Source organism: Giraffa tippelskirchi, chromosome 9, assembly GCF_054371585.1.
Source record: "Giraffa tippelskirchi isolate mGirTip1 chromosome 9, T2T-mGirTip1v1.2.pri, whole genome shotgun sequence".
NCBI classification, from domain to species: domain Eukaryota; kingdom Metazoa; phylum Chordata; class Mammalia; order Artiodactyla; family Giraffidae; genus Giraffa; species Giraffa tippelskirchi.
Window position 1 is genome coordinate 156,154,369 of NC_137283.1, and position 15,237 is coordinate 156,169,605.

At 42.2% G+C, this 15,237-nt stretch overlaps 1 long non-coding RNA gene across 1 annotated transcript in view; it reads left to right on the forward strand.

Moving 5' to 3' along the window:
• Positions 1-15,237, forward strand: part of LOC145521305 (uncharacterized) — an 82,997-nt gene that overhangs the window by 44,610 nt on the left and 23,150 nt on the right. Inside the window, exons 4-5 of the long non-coding RNA XR_014065306.1 lie at positions 401-505; positions 8,749-8,881. This is a non-coding gene — a long non-coding RNA (uncharacterized LOC145521305). The remainder of the gene's footprint in view (positions 1-400; positions 506-8,748; positions 8,882-15,237) is intronic.

A 15,237-nucleotide genomic window follows, 5' to 3' on the forward strand; every position in this document is an offset into this window, starting at 1 on the left:
CACCCCCGGTACCGGAGGGTCCTGAAGAGGGTAGGGATGTGGTGGGTCTGAACGGGGGAACTTGGGAGCACCATGGCTAGAGCTGGAAGGCAGTGAATGCCTCACTGTAGAGGGAACAGCAGTCACAGGCATTTTAAGAGATCTAGAATTGGGACATGCAAGTGTAAAATAAAAGAAGGAGTATGGATATACAGGAAGAGAGAGAAAAGAAAAATAAGGAAAGCAGTTTATATGTGCATTTCAGAAAAATTCTGTGAAAACAAAAATGCCAAGGAAAACCCCTGCCTTGAGACACTAGGTAAAACAAAAAATTATTAGCATTTGAGGGAGGGTCCCTATGGAAGAGGGAGGAAAAGTCTGTGATCAAAAAGCTTTGACCATTACACAGTGTTTCTCATAGGTGAAAGCATGAATTGGTTAAGAAAAATAAGAAAAGCTATTAGACATCACTATTGGGAAAGAAATGGAACTCAAAGCAACAGAACAGCGACACATTGAAAAAAAGGTAAATCTTATTTATTCTGTAAATCATTAAGGAATTCTAATTAAATTGTGGCACAGTCAAGAGAATATTATGCAACCATTAAAAATGAAGTTTATTGGAAAGATGTTCCCAATACATTTTTATGTGAAGAAGCAAGTTATAAGTCAGCACCTCTGGAAAGGCATATCTAATATGTTAGGTAAAAAAAATATTTTTAATTAAAAATAAAATGTTAGCAGTGTTCCCTCTTGATGTTTTGATTATTAGTCATTTTTCACTTTCTTCAAACCTATAAGCATTGTTTGAATCTTAACAATGTGCAATTATTACCTGTTTAATTAGAAAATAAATGTGATTAACTAAAGTTTTAATCTTTTAAAAATGTACATGGCTTTTTTCTTGTCAAACTAAAGTGACCTCCATGGCATTGGACATCCTTGTGGCAGTCTGGAGTCAGGCTGACCTGAATGCTGCACAAGGCAGTTTTTTACCCTGTGCCATCTGACTCAGGCTACTTCAAGAATTTTCTGGGCCTTGAACTGTGCTGCTGCTGCTGCTGCTAAGTCTCTTCAGTCATGTCCAACTCTGTGCAACCCCATAGACCGCAGCCCACCAGGCTCCCTCGGCCCTGGGATTCTCCAGGCAAGAACACTGGAATGGGTTGCCATGTCCTTCTCCAATGCATGAAAGTGAAAAGTGAAAGTGAAGTCACTCAGTCGTGTCCGACTGTTAGCGACCCCATGGACTCCAGCCTACCAGGCTCTTCCCTTCATGGGATTTTCTAGGCAAGAGTACTGGAGTGGGAGGTGACAGTAATAATAGTCTCTCCCTAACAGGGTTGTGGTGAGGAGTGAAAATCATATCTGTAAAATGTTTAACACCATGCCTGGCCTCCAGGAGGTGTTAAGTGAGGGGCAATGTTCTTGAAAGGGTAAAGAGCACGGGCTTAAGAAAATATTTTTCTTCTCAGATGCTCCCTCTGCCTACAGAAATTCCTCCTCTCCCTCCCAGAGGGTAAGACTGAACTTCCTCCTCCGTTTGACGTTAGGAGTGGCCACGTGACAGACTCTGGCCAACAAAATGAACAGAAGGAACGTGTGTCACCAGAGAGCACTTTGCCATGTTCTCTTCTCCCACCTGCCACGATAACCAGCAGTTCCCATGGAGGGGCTGCTCTGTCTGCCCAAATCCCAGAGAGAGAAGCAGAGCCTCCAGGCCCCTCCACAGACATGGAGCCTGAGTGAGGATAAACCTTTCTTGTTGTCAGACACTACATCTTGGGGGCTGTTTGTCACAAAGCCTGGTTTAACTCATGCTGACTGACACAGCCACTGATTGACTTGTTTTGTGACCTTAGGAAAGTTGGTTAACCTCTCTAGGTTTCCATTTTTATCTCCGTAAAATGTGAATGTTAATACTTCCACTCCATAAAGTGTTTGAGAAAATGAGTTAATGTGTAAAACACTTTGCCCCTGTGCCTGGCACCTGGGACGTACACATGCAATGATAGGGATTGTTGTCACCTCACCAGGAGGGCTTATCATCCCCATCTATGAAATGGGAGCAGACCTCTGTGCCAAGGGAATCAGTTAACACTTGGCACATGGTCTTTCTAGCATTGGATATGCTCTTACTGCAGCCATACAAATAAAGATACGCATAAATAAGAGAGAGAGCCAGTGCAGGTAAGCAAACTCACTCAGATGTTATTGATAATCTCCTTTCCATCCTGGGAAGACATGCCAAATGGTAAGTCTTAGTAGAGTCAGCAGTCACATCGCCACTAAGTCACCCTCCCATGACAGCCAAGAGAGTCCTTTGGGGCTTAGGAACACTGAAAGGGTCCAGTGACCCTCAGGGTCACAGATTGAGAGTCACTCATGTGAATGTGACTTAGAGGAATGGCTATAAGGATAGTGACCCCCCCTCCCCAGTGTCTTATCCTCTCAGAGTCTTAAAAACACAGTAGTCTCTAATGCAAGAGAGAAAAAAAGAAAGCTATGTGTCTCAATTGTTTTAATGCTCTGCGTTCTTCCCAACTTCAACTGAGGAGTGAGAAGAGCCTGTGGCCGTAAAAAATATTTGCTTTTCAGAGCATAGAAAATCTTTGTTTCCATTGCTACACAATCAGGAAAGCTTATGGTTCTGACCGAAAATGAACAGTCCTTTGAGGCGTGTTTGGGCAGGAGGCCAGACACCTCAAGAGGGCCAGGTGGAATGTGAAGAGTGGCTCTTCTCCCCCAGGGGCTCAGCAGGGGGTCTGGGAGCACCTCCCCACTTTGGAAAGGGATGTGAGTCCAGTAAAGTTCTCAGGCAGCACACAACGGAACCTCTATTACCTGGATTTCAGTTCCTCAAGGCTACTGTGAATGAGGCACTCAGAAGCCTCTCCACTCTCTCTAAGGAAGAGTAGTCAGCCACAATAGAGTAATGAGGAATAAGAGTCTTGTCTCCCCATCTGCTTTATATTTAACCAAGTGGTTCCCCATCCATTTGTTCATTCCGTGCTTACAATGAAGGGATCAGCCGAACAATAGAGAAGTGTCACCCCTATTGTACCTCTACTTGACCAACAGAAAAGCATAGTGTCTTTCTGGACATTAAGTATTCCACCAACACAGGAGGTATGGCAGAAACAGAGGCAAGGCACAGTTACTTCTGGGACTTAGCGGCCCACCTGAAAAGAAGACCATTGAGCAGTTGCCACACAATTTAACTATAATACAGGCCTGTGATTTCTGTGTCCATCACAACCAACAAGCAGCTGCCTCTCCATTTCCAAAGCCGTTACACTGATCCACTCATTGGTGACCACACCCTTGGATGGCTGCCTGCTTCCTAAATTCTGCAGCCTCCCATCCTCTGTGTTGACGCCCAACTAATCTTCCTAAGCTTCACTTTCATCATATCACTTGCTTACGTAAAAGTCTCCGTTGCCTAAGAACAAGCTCCTAGACCCATAAGTACAGGTCTTGGTATAGGCTAGGCCCACCTGACTGAGTCGTTAGTTTAGTTAGAAGTCCATTTCCCAGTCCCCTCTGGCTAGAGTGCTCTTCTTTCTCCTTTCCACAAATCAAAATTCTACGCACAAGGCCAGCAAATATCATATCCTTCATGAAAATGTCATCAGCACCTCCGGCTGACAAAAGTTTTTCCACATCCCTGAATTTCAGTAGGTTTTCTACAGTTCAGCACAGTCATCTTCAAAGTAGGTACACTTACTCCTCTGGGGCTGACTGAGCAAGGCTTTCCAAAGAAGCTTGTGGACCAAGAGTATTTTGAAGGAAACAACCTACAGATCTGAAATTCAGTATATGCTTTTTATTAAATTGCCCTGCCTCACTTCTTGCAATGATCCGTCCCTCAGTTTACAAGAGAAAGGGGCCCCTCTCACTATTACCAGTCTTTCTAGGGTGCTTTGCTCTTGAGTTTAACCTCTCACCCCAGGAAAGGAAAAAGTGAAAATGTTGGTGTTGCTGTAAGTGTAGGGGAGGTGAATGGGTCTAGGAACTATGTATCAGTTGGTTAACCTCACTGTGACAAAGTCCCACAAACCAGTCATGTGAACAACAGAAATGTGCATCCAAAATCTAGGTGTGGGCAGGGCTCCTTCCTTCCAAGGGCAGTGTGGGAAGGTTATCTTCCAGGCCTTTCTACTTGGTTGGGGGCCTGCCGGCTTCTCCCCAGTGTCTTTACATCCTCCTCCCTCTGTGTGTGTCTGTCTCTGTGTCCTGGTTTCCTCTGTTTATAAGTCACCAGTCCTAGTGGATTAGAGTCCATTCCGGACCTCACCTTAACTACTTGTATCTGCAACAACATTGTTTCCAAACATAGTCACCTTTGGAGGTACCAGTGGTTGGGATTTCAACATGTGAGCTTTGGTGGGTATAGAGCTCAACCCATAGAGAGTGGATAACAAATCCTCTGCAAGTCAGGTGGTTTTCAATACCTTACTTTCAAAAAAAAGCTGAAGGAAAAAATTGTGAAGACGTCAGGTCATTAAAACTATCATTTGATAATGGAGTATCATGTGATTTGGGGCAAATAAATCAGGAGTTTCAAGAATTGAAGGACATTTATATAACAAAGCTCCATTCCCATCTCTTTAAGAACAAGGACTTTTCATCTCTAAAAAATGAAAAATAGAATGGATGCTAAACACTTTGTCTTTCTAGTGATAAGTAATATTTATCCATACTACATACAATGTTTAAAAAAGGACAGCATCATCTGTTGTTTTAAGAAGTGCAAGCTTCCAATAATACATTAATTTTCATGTTAGTGTTTATCAAAATGTTCTATTCATTTAGGTTGTTTTGAGCAATTTTGCAATACTAGTCATTGTAATGATAACTTAATCCAGAAATCATTTACACCCTATGGTTACAGGAATTTTTAAAGTGTATAAATTTTAATTTTTATACAAATGTTTGATAGATTAAAAGTATGATAGGATATTCAGTAAAAGATGTTCAATCATAAACATTATACTAGCATAAAATGTTGAAGGGGAAGTAGAATGGGAATAAAATTTCAAACATAGAAGGCATGGCAGTAGAAGGAAGGCAGGAAGTTATATATAGTTTTTGCTTGCTAAAGAGAAGCTTGTTATATTTCTTAAATGGATGATAGTGGATAGCAAATTATTACAAGATTTAAATTCCATTTGGATACATTTAAAACTGATGTAACCATTTAATTTTAAAATGTCACTGTTTACAATATGCTACAAATTATATTCTTTGTACCTGTTTAAATTGTGATAAAATTATAAATATCAGTTTTTAAATATGTAAAGAAGAGCATAGAGTCTATGCTGTATTTTAAGGTCTTTGAGCAAAGACTTTAAAGATTAACTCTTATAAAGTGCCAAATTTTGTATCGTTCTTTAGGTGTCTGGGTGATTCAGAATGTGTTCTGCTGCAGCTCACTGTTAATCCAGGGAAGTTTACTGAGTTTGGGTCTTAACCTGGTGTTGTCACCATTTCCACCCACAAATGGAATGGTGGAATTGGATGCATGCTGGCCATCTTGAGGTCCTATCTGACTGAGAGACAGCGTGGCAGCTTGAAAAGGTGCCATGGTCTTCGAACCACAATGAGATACCGCTGTACACCTATTAGGATGGCTATATCATAGAGAATGAAAAGAAAGAGAGAGAAGGAAGGAAGGGAAGGAAGGAAGGGAAGGAGGAAGAAGGGAGTGAGGGAGGGAAAGCAAAGAGAAGGAAAGAAAATTGCTGGTGAGGATGTGGAGAAGTTAGAACTCCTGGGCAATGCTGTTGGGAACATAAAATGGTGCAACCACTGTGAGAAACAGTATGGCAGTCCCTCAAAAAGTTAGAGATAGAATTACCATATGATCTAGCAATTCCATTTCTAGGTATATACTCAAAAGAATGGAAAGCAGGAGTTCAAATAGGTATTTGTATACCAGTATTCCTAGCATTATTCACAACAGCCAGTAAGTGGAAGCAACACATATGCCTATCACAGAAGAATAGATAGACAAGAGGTAGTGGATGCGTATGCCTATCAACAGAAGAATAGATAGACAAGAGGTAGTGGATGCGTATGCCTATCAACAGAAGAATAGATAGACAAGAGGTAGTGGATACGTATGCCTATCAACAGAAGAATAGATAGACAAGAGGTAGTGGATACAGACATAGGAGTGTTTTCAGGCTGAAAAAAGAAGGAAATTCTGACATGTTACAACGTGGATGAACTTTGAAATCTTTACGATAAGTAAGCTAGTCACAAAATGAAAAACACGGTGTTTGATTCTACATATATGAGGTACTTTGAATAGTCAAATTCACAGAGCAGGAAGTAGAATGGTTTCCAGGGGCTGGAGAGAGAAAAATGGGAAGTAATGGCTTAATATCAATATTATTGTTATAGTATCTTACTGCTTAATGGGTACAGAGCTTCAGTTTTGCATGATGGAAAGACTTCTAGAGATGGATGGTGGTAATGGTTATATATTGATTACTGAATGCCACTGAACTGTACATTTAAAAATGGCTAAAACGATCAGTTTTATGTCATGTAGATTTTACCACATTTTTTAAAAGTACATGTTCTCTGAACTCAGAGGGACCTAAATTCAAATCCAACATCCGCTAGGTGTGTGACCTTGAACAAGTTTCTTAAATTCCCTGAGTCTCAGAAAGGACACAAAAAATGCCCAAGCTGAGGAATTGTTACGAGAATTAAAAGATGAACAGATCTGTAGTGACCCTAAGGTGTGCCGCAGAGATCGCATCTTCAGGGGTGACTGTGCCAGTGTCACTGAGGTGTCACTGCCCCGATGCTACGGTGGTGACTGCGGGTGGCCCACAGGCGCAAGCCTCTTCAAGCATCGCCCGCAAGGGAGCTGCCTCGCCCAGAGTTCGTAGCCCCTCTTGGGAGACAGCAACTGATGCCGGCTTACAGGGTCCAGCCCTTTGCCTCAGTTTGGGAACACGCTGAAGGGCCATCCCAACCCCACAGCTTCCAGCAGGACCCGCTGAGTGAACCCACGTCTGCCTCTACCCAGGCCTGCTTCTCTCAGCTGCTCACAGTCACGGGACAATAAGTCTTAGCCTGTAGATCTCCACCTCGGGGTCTGTTTCCAGGTGACCCTCCTCGGCCCAGAATTTCCTGAGAGCTTCCCCTTGTCCTCAGAGTGAAGCCTGAAATGCTCATCGTTGTGTGTCTGTCCTGCTGCTTCTGCCCCTCCTTCTCCCTCAGCCCATCGCAGCCACCCTGGGCCTGAAGTGTACATGCTCAGCTCAGTCCAGCCCCTGTACGCTTGCTATTCTCTCTGCCTGGGACACCCATCCTCACGGCCGTGCACAGCTCATTCCGCTCCTCTAGCTCACGTCTTCAGAGCTGCTTCCCCTAAAACATCCCCTACACACTCTCAAATCCCTGTCTGTCCCTTTACCCTGCTTTCCTGGTCTTTACCACACGTAGCATAATGTGAAGTGATTTTATATACTCACATGCTCATAAGCACCAGAACGTAGGTTCTCCAAAGGCAGGGTCCTCTTCCTCCTTCAGCCTGAGGTGTTCCCAGCAACCAGGATGCCTGGCACAGAATCGACACTTTGTGAAAAGCATTCGTGAATTAGATGAGGTACTATAAACATATCAGTCCTAAAGGAAATCAACCCTGAGTATTCATTGGAAGGACTGATGCTGAAGCTGAAACTCCAATACTTTGACCACCTGATGTGAACATTGGAAAAGACCCCGATTCTGGGAAAGGTTGACAGCAGGAGAAGGGGACGACAGAGGATGAGATGGTTGGATGGCATCACCAACTCGATGGACATGAGTTTGAGCAAACTCCAGGGGATGAAGGACAGGGAAGTCTGGTGTGCTGCAGTCCAGAGTCAGACATAACTGGGTAACTAAACAACAACAGTAGTGCACAGCACAAGTCAGGGGCTTAACAGATGGTGTCTATTATTATTTTACTATATTTCTTATCTGTCCAACTTCGTGAATGTCAGATAACGTCCTTTTTGTATACCTTTTTATAGTACTAGCACAAAATCACTCAATAAATAAATACTTTTTAGCTGGACTTGACTTGTTCTAAAGCCTACAGTGAGGGGGAACTGAGATTATTCTTGTCCAACCTGGCTGGCTGGCTCCATGTTGTGTGAATAGCCAAGATTCTAGCACATCACGTCAGGTCTTCATTAAAATTAACTGTAGGCAGACTCCACCCATCACTTCCAAGGGAGAGAAGAAAGCAGCTTCCCACAAAAGTCATCCTGGCCACTGTTTGAGGCAGAGGGTCACTATGAGGCCCTATGTGACATCTCTTCACTCTAATCATCGAATACCGTAAATATTAGATCATCTTCTAGAAACTACAAGAAAGGAGGTAATAGATAGGATCTCTGCCCCCAAATCACTTAAAATCCAAACTTGTCAGAGCAGAAGAGAGGCCCCCTTATTTCTCCCCTGTTCCCCACCAGGTCTCCACCGCCCTTGACAATGCCCCCTCTCCCCTCAAGTCTAACGGGAACATACTGCCTGGCATTCCTACATGGTTGACATCCGTGTTCTTGGCTGCATGATGACAGTGCGTTTTACAGATTATCTGGGACACAGTGTGTGCTTTGCCACAGCCAGGGAGCACCGAATATGTACGTACACTTTAAATGCCTTGTTTCCTTACTGTAGTTATCATGTATCTCTCAAAGCCAGCCCTCAGGATGCTGTGTAGAAGCTGGTGATAATTTTTGGCTCTTCTCCATTTTGCAGATGCAAGAAAATCTAAGAAAGGGAAACTATGTCCTCACCGCTAGGAGTGCATACAAAGGAGGACCACCTGCCAGCACGGTGTTAGGGAAATTCAGTTCATTTTGTAATTTAATCCCCAGCACAACACTCTGAGGTAGGTGGTGTTATTGTCCATTTACAGATGAAGAAAGAAGATTAGAGATTAAATGATGTATGTTGGGCCACCCAGCTGATAAGTAACAAATCAGAATTTAAACTAAACTTTGTCTGTTTCCGAAGACACTTCTAAGACTATGCTATACCGCTGTGCACCCTCAGGCTGGTTACTTAATTTTGGGGGGCCCAAGCTTGGTTAGCCACCTTAATAGCTCCCACTCTACCCTGGATACTATTTTATTTTTAAAGCCATAAAAAGTTGCCCAACAAAATTACAAATATTACAAAGCTACAATAGTCATAAAGTTAAAAGGGAATGGTAAGCAAAGGAACAGTAGAGTTTAGAAATAAACTCAGGTATATGATAAAGGGAGCACTTCAAATCATGTCAAATGGAAGAAAAATGGATTATTCTATAAATGGTGTTGGGAAACCTGGTTAGCAAAACAATTAGTTGGCGCCTAATAAGTGATTGTAATCTGTACATCGAACAGTTATGATCTAACACACGTTGTCCAGCTCCTGTGTGACTGTGGAGACAAGAGTTTGGGGATCACTGTTTGAGTTCTGGACTCTCTAAGTATCTGATCTATACAGCACTCTGATCTTAATCTGTCACGTGATCTCACAAAATACTTTCAATTTACAAAGTGTTTCACTACCCTATTGGTGCAGGGTGGGTGCTGTTATTTCCATTTTCAATATAAAGACACTGAGGCTTGGAGAGGTTAGGTTCACAGCTGGCGTGCAGGGTGAAACTTCAACACCAGTTTACTGATTCCTTGTCTATTATTCCTTATGTCACTGTCTTACTATCAAAGTCAATGTATAATCTCTCCCTCACTTTCACACCCACACAGTTTAAACCATGGAAAACAAATAACATCACTCCATTAACATAACAACTATGTTAATTTCTCTGGATTCCTGATCAGTTGTTATCCATAACACACATATTTAACATAATTGCAGTCATAGTTTAATTACAAGTTAGTGGCCCATTTTCCCACTTAACACTGTTATCCTAAGTCGTCAATGCTGTTTACAGTTTTGAGCAAATGACTGATGCACATCTTGACGGTCTCTCACACGCTCCTCTTCGTTAAACCCATCCATGTAAATCTCCATTTCTAATCCAATTGCTTTTAAATGAATTTCTTTCACAGGAGTGAGTGCGTGCAATCGTGTTCCTCAAACAGGCAGCCATTTATCTCCCTTCCCTCAAGGACAAGTCCTGTTTCTCGTTCCCAGTCACTCTACACACACGGTGTGTTTGATTCCCTCTGCTTTCAGAGTTTCTCTCTAGGAACTCCTCTTCTGCAGACTCTCGTCTGGGTTTAAGCAGCGGAAGGGGGCATCGGTTGCCTTCTGGGAGTTGATGACCATTGCATTCATTCCTGTTAAGGATTCTCTGTCCATTCCTTTTTTAACCTGTGGCTTCCCAGTTTAGCTTCCTCAGGACAGTCATCACCAAACCATGATTCACCCGCATGGTTTCCTTCCTGGCCAGGGAGAAATGTCAAACTGAACATTTTCATCACCATTATGTATACAGTATGATTCATGGAGAACAGACTCTGCTTAGAGTATTAAATAAATCATTGTTTTCAATCAGCCACGCTGGTTGTTTAAAGAGAGACACATTTCTCATACTTAATGCTCTATTCTCCCCATTTCAGGAGATGAAAATGGCCTCATGGAAACATACCCTGAGTTGACTGGTCTCTGTTTAAAAACAAGTATATAAAAAGAGACATGGGGAAAAACACATTTTTTGATCAGTGCCTGTCCTAAATATTCCAAAGGTCAAGTTCGGTCTACCTAAGGAGTTATGAGGTCTCAACGAGGCACTACTTAAATAGGGTGTCATCAAATACCTATGGAATGTCTGTGCATAAGTCTGTTAGATCTTGAAAAGACATATACAGTCTCTGCTCTCAAGAAGTCGATTCTCTACAACCAGTTGTCTGACAAACACACACACTGGCAAAAATCTGCCAAAAGAGGGTGAGAGAAAAAGAAGGTTGTAACATTTTTACAAAATGTTGATTTAGATCAGGGTTGTAGCTGTGAAGTGCTTTTACTTAGTTGAAATTGAGATGATTAAGCTACAGAATAATAATAACAATAATAATAACTGGGACAGATGCTGTTATGATTTGGTTTTGTTTTTGGACAGTTGTAAAACATTTGTGCAAGACGAAGCGTCAGAATTGTTTTGTTTTGTTTTTTTTTTTCCTAAGAACATACACAATCAACAGGGCAACTATTTTCCTTTTCACTATTATGGAGCCTTTCCTGGAGAAAGGAGCTCTCGTTCCTTTGGGGAACAAAGAAGAAAGATGTATGATTTAGTACACACCAGATTGATTGTAACTTTTCATGACTCAGCAAAGATGGGTTAGGAATACCCAAGTATATTGGAATGTTATGCTTCTGTGAGGTATGAGCATTGCCAGTAGTTGAAAGTTATGGTAGCTGTGCTTCAACAGGGGAGCAGCAGCCTCGACCTGAGAAAAACGTAGCACTATAGTAACGAGCCAAATTGCTGGCGTTGTCAGTAGCTGTGATTTCACTTTATTGATTGTCTCCTGTGAAACATGAGGCTCTTTATTTGAATCATTTGTATAGGTGTCATATCAGGTTAATTGCAAAGCAATTGGATTTAATAATAATATAACTGTGCATCCATGTACACCGGTTCCTAGGATCGTGAGATGTGAATCGCACTTGATCATGAGCTATTGCGCTCCGATGCGATGAGACGAGCCAGTCCCAGGCTGATCGTGTAAACTTGAGCAGCCCAGAGTGAGCTTTAACTCATATGCCAGTTTGGATTGTTACTGCAAATATTTTATAGGTCTGGAACATGGTTAGTTATAAATGGGATGCCCTTGAACTTGAATGTTTTAAAAAGCATAGCTTTAGGTTGAGTTAATGGCGTGCTGTTAAGATTGGTACCAGTATAAACACAGAGAATGAAGGCTTTCTGTTGGCTCCACTTTCTTACACGTTTTCAAGGTTGTTGAAATTATTTCACTCTTATTTGGGCTGCTTTGTCCTTGTTGGTCCACTGAGTAAGGAATGTAAGGTGGTTCTCAAAGTGGACAGAAGCTCCCTGAAAAGCAAGGTCACATACCAAATAAACATAGCAATGACCAAGTTCATCATTTCATCACAGCTAAAGAAACAGCATCATTATATATTTGCATGATTATATTTATGTTTAAAACTAGTGGATATTTTCCACTTTTTCAGTTGAAGGACATTCCTTTCCAAGAGGGTTGAAACGGGAAAAAATAGATTTTGTGGGAAAACTTCACATTCATATGTTGCAAACAAAGCTTGAGGAAAAAAATTAAGACAAATCTAAGTAGGAAAGTTTAAGAGGTCTCAGAGATAGAAGGAAAAGGAGGAGGAGAATGAGGAAAGAATAAGTCGTAAAGCAATATGCAGTAGCACAGTATATATGGTCTGTCACAATGTCGGCACTCAACAAATGTTTTTGAATCAGTGACCTGATTACACCAAGATTTTTTAAAAGTTGTGAGGAAAGTTAGTAATGAATCAAAATATATTGCCTAGATTGCTGTCTTTAATGCACTTAAACAGGAGCAAGAAATATTTTTGTCTAGGCCAAACTTCGCTATGTGAAAAGTGGAAGTGTTAGTCGCTCAGTTATGTCTGACTCTTTACAACTCTGTGAACTGTAACCCACCAGGCTCCTCTATCCATGGGATTTCCCAGGCGAAAATACTAGAGTGGGTTGCCATGCCCTCCTCCAGGGGACCTTCCCGACCCAGGGATCAAACCCAGGTTTTCTGCATTGCAGGCAGATTCTTTACCATCTGAGCCAACAAGGAAGCCCTAGGTACGTGAATTTACATTAAATTATTGTCTTCAACAGTTATATTTACTTTGTCTATCATTTTAGCTGGCACACTTGCCGCAACCTTTTTTTCCTGTCATTTGGCATTTTGTGGCTCAGCTGATAAAGAATCCGTCTGCAAAGCAGGAGACCTGGGTTCGATCCCTGGGTTGGGAAGATCCCCTGGAGAAGGGAAAGGCTACCCACTCCAGTATTCTGGCCTGGAGAATTCCATGGACTATACAGTCCATGGGGTTGCAAAGAGTTGGACACAACTGAGTGACTTTCACTTCACTGGCATTTTGGGGAGATCACTGGGAGAATCACTGACTTCTGTAATTCATCCAAACCAGAATGTAGAACCATTCCCCTAAACCTAAATGCATCTCATTTCTCTTCTGCCTCAGTGAAGCCGACTTTCTCACCAGCTTAAAGACAATTTAGGGGAGGGGAGGGTGGTACCAAATCAAAAACAAAACTAAATATATTTAATAAGTGTATTTATCTCGTAAGATACAACCATGTTTATTAGTGCCCACAGGTTGCTCTTCCTATGAGCACAAACCCTACAAGGTGGTTTTTAACCATTTTTCAGAAATGGGTTTGAATGAATGTGTTAATTGGCTGAGACACAGGTCCTGTCTAAACACTAGTGAATTACGTGACCGTGTGTTCAGAGCTGCTGTGACCCACAGTCGAAAGCTGAGTCCACTGAAAGGAACAGCAGCAACAGGAGATGAGAAAAGAAGCCACTTTTAGCTTTTAACAGATCTCTATTTGGTATGAACATAGTGATAATATTGTAGACTTAGGAGGACTGAAGGAACTGAAAGTGAAAGTCGCTCAGTCGCGTCCGACTCTTTGCGACCCCACGGACTATACAGTCCATGGAATTCTCCAGGCCAGAATACTGGAGTGGGTGGGCTTTCCCTTCTCCAGGGGATCTTCCCAACCCAGGTCTCCCACATTGCAGGTGGATTCTTTACCAACTGAACCACAAGGGAAGCCCAAGACTACTGGAGTGGGTAGCCTATCCCTTCTCCAGCGGATCTTCCCGACCCAGGAATCAAACCAGTGTCTCTTGCACTGAAGGTGGATTCTTTACCAACTGAGCCATCAGGGAAGCCCTAAGGAAGGAACCTAGACAATTCTAACAGTGAAGTGTGAGATTACGCACACTATCAAGAGGAAGACTTCATATTCATGAATAAAGTTCAGTGTATGGTATTTTTTTGCATAATGAGGATAACAAGAACAAGAATCCTTCTGCCATGCCCACAGTCACATCTCTTTGGCCTTGTGATTTTACCATGTCGTTGCCAGACACTGGATTTTCTTAATTAAAGAGAGACTCTTATTGAATGAAAACAATAAAATGAAGAGATTCAAGTAAGAATCAACAAAAGAAAAATGACACTAAAACAATGCATCTTGCCTTACTATTCATATTTTTATGTAGCCCCTCCTAAACACTCCTATGTAGTACAGCAGTTTAAAACTGTTATGATGAATTTTGGACCCAAGACCCAAGAAAAGTTAAAAATGATCAGATGTTTTCATTCTATGGAGATGCTTCCTCTGAATGGATTCATGGTTTTACATTCTATGTATTTCATAGGCACCTTTTTCTTGTTCATAAACATTATATTCATAGCCTAGAAAGACAAAAAAACAAAAAACCCCTGAAAATCTAGTTTGCTTTTAGTTCTTGCTGGGAAAATCCCATGGACAGGGGAGCCTGGTGGGCTACAGTCCACAGGGTTGCAAAGAACAGGACATGACTGAGCAACTGAACACAGACACACACTCTCTCAATCCCCACCTCCCTTTTTCTACCTTATTTCTAGTGCCTTTTCACCATCATAGTGGAGAAAAACAAGAAGTCTACAGCGTTTGAGCAAAATCTCACCAAACTGCTCTGCCCTCCAAAACCTGTGTCCTGTGCCCCAGGGGCAGACACCAGCTGGAAAGACGGGACTGAGGAGGTGGAAGAGGGAGGGGAGAGCGGCACAACGTGACCTGGCAGCCCTCTCTCAAGCTAGAGTTTCTATCTCATGCAAGATTTACAATTTTTATCCTGTCGCAGAACAAATAGTACCATGACTATTGTTTCACAATCTATGCAGCCGATTGCACGTACTGATTGCATGTTTCTTGTTCTATCACATTTCCAACCATTGCAAACGTTTCTTCCCCTGGGACGTCAGGATGTCACATGAGTTTACCATGGGGCTCGGGAGTAGGGAAGGATCCGACAACGTGGACAGATAGCTGTCGATTGGACGATGGGAGATGACTCTTACTTGCTGCTCTGCCCAGCCCCAATGCCTGCTCTGATTAAGCACTGACCCACTTGACTCATTGCTTAGCCATCCCCTATTTCACTTCCATGCACTCATTCATGTCTACATTGACCGTATTTCAAACCCACCAGCTTGAGCAATTACGACCGTACTTGGAGGATCATGGTCATATTTGAAATCAAA